The following is an 8,797-nucleotide window of genomic DNA, read 5'->3' as shown; positions in this document are numbered from 1 at the left end:
CAAGTCTCGGTCCGGCACACCGTTTTAATCTGCCAGGAAGTTTCATATCAGTGCACACTCCGCTGTAGAGTGAAAATTTCATTCTAACTTATCAAACGATGGAAACAGGAATGCTGGAAGAGATATGTCTCTACTATTGGCTGCCATACATCACCTTCCCAAGTCTGGACCAAGATCAAACGTGTTTTCAGGTACCACTGTTAACATAAATGGCGTGTTATCTAGCGACGCAAACGCGATTGTCGAGCACTTCGCTGAGCACCCTGCTCGAGCCTCTGCATAAGAAAATTACCCCCTAGCCTTTCGCACTCTCAAACTTTGGCTGGAAGGGAAAGTCCTCTCGTTCACTACACGCCACAGTGAATCCTACAACGCCCCATTTACAGAATGGGAACTCCTCAGTGCCCTTTCACATTGCCCTGACACCTCCTGGGCCAGATAGGGTCCACAGTCTGATGATTAAACATCTCTCATCTGACTAAAAGTGATATCTCCTCGTCATCTTCAACCGGATCTGGTGCGATGGGGTCTTTCCATTGTAATGGTGGGAGTAAACAATCATTCCGGCGATCAAACCCGGTAAAAACCCGCTTGATGTGAATAGCTATCGGTCCATCAGCCTCATCAACGTTCTTTGTAAGCTGCTGGAACGTATGGTGTGTCGGTGGTTGGGTTGGGTTCTGGAGTCACGTGGCCTACTGGCTCCATGTCAGGGCGGGTCCCACCAGGGTCGCTATAACACTGATAATCTTGCGTCCCTCAAGTCTACCATCCCAACAGCCTTTACCTGGCGCCAACACCTGGTTGACATCTTTTTTGATTTACAAAAAGCATATGAGACGACCTGGTGACATCATATCCTTTCCACATTATACGAGTGAGGCCTCTGAGGCCCACTCCAGATTTTTATCCAAAATTTGCTGTCGCTTCGTGCTTTCCGTGTCAAAGTTGGTGCCTCTCATAGTTCCCCCCCCCCCCCCCCCCAATATTCAGGCAAATGGGTCCCGCAGGGCTCTGTATTGAGTGTCTCTATTTTTAGTGCAATTAATGGTCTAGCAGCAGCTGCAGGGCCGTCTGTCTCACCTTCTCTATATGCAGACGACTTCTGTATTTCATACTGCTCCACCAGTACTGGTGTTGCTGAGCAGCGCCTACAGGGAGCCATCTACAGGGCACAGTCATGGGCTCTAGCACACAGTTTCCAGTTTTTTATGCACTTCTGCCAGTGTCGTACTGTTTATCCAGAACCAGAACTTCACCTTAATGACGATCCACTCACTGTAGTGGAGACATACCGATCCTTAGGATTGGTTTTCGACGCCCAATTGACTTGGCTTCCTCACCTTTGCCAGCTTAAGCGGAAGTGCTGGCAGCACTTCAATGCCCCCTGCTGCCTGAGCAACACCAACTGTGGTGCAGATCGCTCTACGCTGCTGCAGCTCTACAGAGCCCTTGTTCAATCCCGTCTTAACTATGGGAGTCTTGTTTATGGTTCGGCGGCGCCCTCAGCACTGAGTTTACTCGACCCAGTGCACCACTGTGGCGTTTGTCTAGTGTCAGGAGCTTTTAGGACGAGTCCAGTGACCAGCGTCCTTTTGGGGGCTGGAGTCCCTCCATTGCACGTTAGGTGTGCACAACTGCTGGCCAGTTATGTTGCACATGTTCGTAGTTCTCCTGCACATCTGAATCATTGTCTCCTTTTACCACACACGGCGATTCATCTCCCACATTGGCGGCCCAGGTCAGGGCTTCCTTTGCAATTCATGTCTGATCCCTTCTTTCCGAACTGGAGTCCTTACCTTTACCACCTATACTTGACGTCCATTCACGTACACCTCCATGGTGTACACCTAGGCCGCAGCTTTGCCTGGACATTTCACATGGCCCTAAGGACTCAGTTAACCCTGCAGTTCTCCGCTGCCACTTCCTCTTGATTCTTGACATGTACTGAGGCCACGAAGTAGATTACACCAATGGTTCGATGGCTGATGGTCACGTCGGCTTGGCATATGTTCATGGAGGACATATTGAACAGCATTCCTTGCCTGATGACTGCAGTGTTTTCATTGCTGGGCTGGTGGCTATATTTGGTGCTCTTGAGCACATCTTTTCATGCCCTGGGGAGTCGTTTCTTCTGTGTACTGACTCCTTGAGCAGTCTACAAGCGATCTACCAGTGCTACCCTTGTCATCCTTTGGTAGCGACCATCCAGGAGTCCATCAATGCCCTGGAACTGTCCGGTCATTCAGTGGTGTTTGTCTGGACACCAGGTTACGTCGGAATCCCAGGCAACGAACTTGCTGACAGGCTGGCCAAACAGCCTATGTGGAAACTGTTATGGAGATCGGATTCTCTACAACTGACCTGCATTCAGTACTACGACGCAAGGTTTTGCGGCTTTGGGAGACAAAATGGCATCTCCTCAGCATACGTAACAAACTGTGTGCCATTAAGGAGACTATGAATTTGTGGCAGTCCTCCATGCGGACCTCTCGCAGGGACTCTGTGGTTCTCTGCTGGCTCTGCATTGGCCACACTTGGGAGACACACAGCTACCGCCTGCGCCGTGATGACCCACCTCAGTGTTGGTGCGGTGCTCAGCTGACAGTGGCCCATATCTTGGTGAGCTGTCTTTCTTTCGCTCCCCTGCGACGGACTCTTCAGATACCGGACTAGTTGCCATTAATTTTAGCTGACAACACCTCATTGGATAATTTAATTTTACATTTTATACGTGACGGTGGGTTTTATCATTCTATTTAAGTTTTAATGCATGTCCTTTGTCCTTTTGTGTTCTCCACTCTAATGCTTTTAGGGTGGATGTTTTAATGTGTCGCAGAGTGGCTGGCTGTTTCCTTTTTATTCTCATGGTCAGCCAGCCGTGATCATCTGCTCTCTTGTGTTTACACCTTCTACCTGTTCCTTGCTTCTCTCTGTGGTTCTCTTTTTCTGTTTTGTCCGTAGTAGTGTTGGTCGTCCTTCTGTTGTTCTTCTGCTTCTTTTTTTCCTGTCATTGTGCTGCACATCTCCTCTCCTTTCTTCTTTCCCTTATGTAATTACACTCCTGGAAATGGAAAAAAGAACACATTGACACCGGTGTGTCAGACCCACCATACTTGCTCCGGACACTGCGAGAGGGCTGTACAAGCAATGATCACACGCACGGCACAGCGGACACACCAGGAACCGCGGTGTTGGCCGTCGAATGGCGCTAGCTGCGCAGCATTTGTGCACCGCCGCCGTCAGTGTCAGCCAGTTTGCCGTGGCATACGGAGCTCCATCGCAGTCTTTAACACTGGTAGCATGCCGCGACAGCGTGGACGTGAACCGTATGTGCAGTTGACGGACTTCGAGCGAGGGCGTATAGTGGGCATGCGGGAGGCCGGGTGGACGTACCGCCGAATTGCTCAACACGTGGGGCGTGAGGTCTCCACAGTACATCGATGTTGTCGCCAGTGGTCGGCGGAAGGTGCACGTGCCCGTCTACCTGGGACCGGACTGCAGCGACGCACGGATGCACGCCAAGACCGTAGGATCCTACGCAGTGCCGTAGGGGACCGCACCGCCACTTCCCAGCAAATTAGGGACACTGTTGCTCCTGGGGTATCGGCGAGGACCATTCGCAACCGTCTCCATGAAGCTGGGCTACGGTCCCGCACACCGTTAGGCCGTCTTCCGCTCACGCCCCAACATCGTGCAGCCCGCCTCCAGTAGTGTCGCGACAGGCGTGAATGGAGGGACGAATGGAGACGTGTCGTCTTCAGCGATGAGAGTCGCTTCTGCCTTGGTGCCAATGATGGTCGTATGCGTGTTTGGCGCCGTGCAGGTGAGCGCCACAATCAGGACTGCATACGACCGAGGCACACAGGGCCAACACCCGGCATCATGGTGTGGGGAGCGATCTCCTACACTGGCCGTACACCACTGGTGATCGTCGAGGGGACACTGAATAGTGCACGGTACATCCAAACCGTCATCGAACCCATCGTTCTACCATTCCTAGACCGGCAAGGGAAGTTGCTGTTCCAACAGGACAATGCACGTCCGCATGTATCCCGTGCCACCCAACGTGCTCTAGAAGGTGTAAGTCAACTACCCTGGCCAGCAAGATCTCCGGATCTGTCCCCCATTGAGCATGTTTGGGACTGGATGAAGCGTCGTCTCACGCGGTCTGCACGTCCAGCACGAACGCTGGTCCAACTGAGGCGCCAGGTGGAAATGGCATGGCAAGCCGTTCCACAGGACTACATCCAGCATCTCTACGATCGTCTCCATGGGAGAATAGCAGCCTGCATTCCTGCGAAAGGTGGATATACACTGTACTAGTGCCGACATTGTGCATGCTCTGTTGCCTGTGTCTATGTGCCTGTGGTTCTGTCAGTGTGATCATGTGATGTATCTGACCCCAGGAATGTGTCAATAAAGTTTCCCCTTCCTGGGACAGTGAATTCACGGTGTTCTTATTTCAATTTCCAGGAGTGTATTTTACTGGAACAAGGGACCAATGACCTCACAGTGTGATCCCTTCCCCCCTCTTATATACCAACCAACAGCACAGCGATGTGTCGACAATATTCTACGCCCCGTTTTGTTGCCTTTCATGGCGATGGCGATTTTGGCTTGCCCAACCACACAGGGCGGGGGTTTCTACTGCATGTCTTCGTGGTTGTGAAACGATACCTTGGCCACCAAGGTCGCTGGATCTCTCGTCAAATGAGAACGTTTTCATCCAAATTTTCTGAAACTGTAATTATTTGTTTTTCTGTACGTATACATCTACCAATTTTCGTCACATTCGGATAATTCCTTTGTGATCCGTCTTTTTTTTTTCTTTTGTCTTAGACTGTATACAGAGAACAAGAGCAATCCTATCATACTTCCCTGGGGCACTCCTGATGATACCCCTGTCTCTGATGAATAATTACTCTCAATTATAACCTACTTGGTCGTATTACTTAAGCAGTCTTCGAGTACCTCACATATCTGGGAACCTATTCCGCTTTCTTGGATCTTCAACAGTCTGCAGTGGGGCACTCTGCCATATGCTTACGAGAAATCTAGCAATAAGGAGTCTGCCTGTTGCCCTTCAGGGGATATCGTGTGAGGAAAGGGCAAGCTGAGTTTCACATGAGCAATGCTTCTTAAACCCATGCTGCTCTGCGAACAGAAGTTTTGCTGTCTAAAGGAAATTTATTGTATTCTAATTTAAAATATGTTCAAGAATTTTGCAGCATACCAATGTTGAAGATATGTCTGTCATATTGGTGGTCGTTACTTCTATGTGCTCTGTGTGATGGTCAAATAATGGCCTATCTATTATGATCCCTTTGCATGACATGAATAACTTATTAAATGCGACATTTACACCTTACGTTTGCCTTTTTCTGTTACCTATTGCCACAGCAGACTGATCGACAAGTGACTGGATGGAAGCCTTCGATCTGCTTAGTGATTCTACATAGGTCCGAAATTTTCTCGGCAAGATCCTTCTCTAAGGTTGCCTTATGCTTCGCACATCGGTCATTTGATAGTAATATGAATTTAAACTAACTTTTGCCGGTCGACATTTCCACGGTCTTTTTTGACTCGAAAGTGTGACGTCTCCATTTCTTCAGTATTTTTGAAATTTTGTTATTAAACCACAATGGGTCTTTTCCATTTTTAATTCACTTACACATAACCCTCAGCATACGATATACAATCAGTTTAAACTCTGCCCATAATTCCTCTACGTCAGTCCAAGTATTTAATATGAAAGAGCCAACAACGACTTACTTCCATCAGAAATGTGCTCAAAAGTATCCAAAAGATTTATCATAAAATATGTCAAAGAATAATAAATGCATAAAAATTGTTGACTACATTTTCATTATTGGCTTCAAAAAAATTGTTTATACACTGGCTCACAAGTCATTTTGGTACATTCCATCCGAAGCTATAGATCATTCGCTATGAAATATTGGAACAAGTGTATAACATGTTAACTCTAAATAACTAAAAACTAACTTTTGCTTATAGAATATATACATAACAAATTAGTAAAACGCAGTTGTCAAATGTGAGTTTTACTTTAATTACTATTCCACAAATACTAAAAAACGCGAAATAAAATCAACTACTGTTATATGTCCCAGTGGTTTAGTGTCATCAAAAGATGGCTGTACTGCTAAAAAGTCAAGTGTTTATTCCTTTTCGTAAAAATGTTCAATTTTTCAGCTTAGTTAATCACCTGGATTAAGACACAACATACTCATAAATTAATTATTTTCCACATCTGTGATGCTTGTCAAATGTCACAGTTTTGTAAAAATGTTTGCAAAATGTGATGTTTATGTCGAATATCACAATGTTTACATCAAGCTGCTTTCCTCACATATCCATCTATAAAACATGACTGTGAACTCTAAAGTACACTGTGATCAAAAGTAGCCGGACACCCCCAAAAACATACGTTTTTCATATTAGGTGCAGATTGCTGCCATCTGTTGTCAGGTATTCCGTATCAGCGACCTCAGTATTCATTAGACATCGTGAGAGAGCAGAATGGGGCGCTTTGTGGAACTCAAGAACTTCGAACGTGGTCAGGTGATTTGGTGTCACTTAGCATACGTCTGTACGCGAGATTTGCACACTCCTAAACAGCCCTAGGTCTACTGTTTCCGATGTGGTAGTGAAGTGGAAACGTGAATGGACACGTACAGCACAAAACCGCTAAGGCTGACCTCGTCTGTTGACTGACACAGACTGCTGACAGTTGAAGAGGGTCGTAATGTATAATACACGAACATCTATCCAAACCATTACACAGGAATTCCAAACTGCGTCAGGGTCCACTGCAGATGCTATGACAGTTAGGTGGGAGATGAGAAAAGTTGGATTTCATGGTCGAGCAGCTGCTCATAAGCCACACATCACGCCGGTAAATGCCAAATGACACCTCGCTTGGTGTAAGAAGCATAATCATTGGACGATTAAACATTGGAAAAACGTTGTGTGAGGTGACGAACCATCATACATAATGTGGCGATCCGATGCCAGGGTGTGGGTATGGCGAGCGCCCGGCGAACGTCATCTGCCACCATGTGGCAAGCAGTGGTGTTATGGTGTGGTAGTGTTTTTCATGGAGGGAGCTTGCACCCTTTGTTGTTTTGCATGGCACTATCACAGAACGGGCCTACATTGATGTTTTAAGCACCTTCTTGCTTCCCACTGTTGAAGAGCAATTCGGGGATGGCGATTGCACCTTTTAACACGGTCGAGCACCTGTTCATAATGCACGGCCTGTGGCAGTGTGGTTAAACGACAATAACATTCCTTTAATGGACTGCCCTGCACAGAGTTCTGACCTGAATCCTATAGAATACGTTTGGGATGTTTTGGAATGCTGACTTCGTGCCAGGCCTCACCGACCGGCATACTACCTCTCCTCAGTGCAGCACTACGTGAAGAGTGGGCTGCCATTCCCCAAGAAACCTTCCAGCACACGATTTAAATTATGCCTGAGAGAGTGGAAGCTGTCATCAAGGCTAAGGGTGAGCTAACACCATATTGATTTCCAGCATTACCGATGGAGAGCGCCGCGAACTTGTAAATCATTTTCAGCCAGGTGTCCAGATACTTTTGATTACATAGTGTACGTGTCATTGGAAAAGAGAGTTAATTGATGGCAGTTATTGCAAGTGTTTGGGACCTACTTGAAGTTAAGTACAAAATGTTGTAAGGCTCAAATCAATTATTTGTCAAATGCTAACAAAATTCAAGAATGATTCAGCGAAGCAATAAAATGTAACGGTAGGCAATATGACGAATTTAAGCTTCAGAATTTTTCCCATGGTTTAGTAAGTGGTTTAAAAACCAGGAATTTAAAGGGGCAGTTATCTTAATCTTTTATGTTCAGTAAAAAATACTTAAATTCTGTTTTATCACTTCCCCAATTATGAAAAATATTTTTCAAAAAAAAGTCACTTTTTCATTTACCCCACCTACGGGGTAAGGCGAATGAGGTGGGTAATATGATAAATATATAAATGTTTACATTAAAGAAGAAAAATTTTATTTTAAAAAGTCAGACGCTCATTGTATGTAGCATGATGCATAAACGTCAATGAAACATTAGAAATTCAATAACAGATTGCTCATAATGAATCTCAATTGTAAATATTAGTCACAATAAAAAATTACAACAATATTAATTAAGTAGACGATACACTTTATACATAATATCGCACTTCCATTGTGTGTCTTTTGCTTCACCATCATTCCAGCCAGAACATGCAGCATGTGCCCAAGGTCTGCATATGAAGCACTTGTAAAACTCCTCTTCCTTTCCATGTTCTCTGCAAATAATGCAATCTTCTTCCTGTGCTTCTAATATTGTCTCAACATCACAGTCGTCATCCTCCACATAAGGAATCTCTTGCGATGACTCATCTGATGATGAGTAGTCCAGTTGATATTTTTTAGTTTACTTTTCTAGATGTTTTAGATCCTTCAGAACACGTGGATTCCTTTGAAGCTGATATTTCAGATTTTGTTTTCAATCTTTCCTGTCTCTTCAATTCTAGCAATTATCTTTCTTCCTCCTAGTGTTGAAGAACTCGTTTTTCAAAGTAATTCCAGAAATGTGGTAAGAAAGCAGTTTCTTCCTTGGTTTCCTGGCTTTTTATTTTTCTGGTAATTGGAAATGGGGGAAGAACTGACCAAGTCGAGAGCTGGATAATTTCATGGCTGTGGCGGAACAGCTGAAGAATTGGTAGGCTGTTGAGATGAAGTTGCTGACATCCTGGGGTCTTGAAGA

Source organism: Schistocerca piceifrons, chromosome X (genome assembly GCF_021461385.2).
Source record: "Schistocerca piceifrons isolate TAMUIC-IGC-003096 chromosome X, iqSchPice1.1, whole genome shotgun sequence".
In the NCBI taxonomy this organism is placed as follows: domain Eukaryota; kingdom Metazoa; phylum Arthropoda; class Insecta; order Orthoptera; family Acrididae; genus Schistocerca; species Schistocerca piceifrons.
This window is presented reverse-complemented; position numbering follows the sequence as displayed.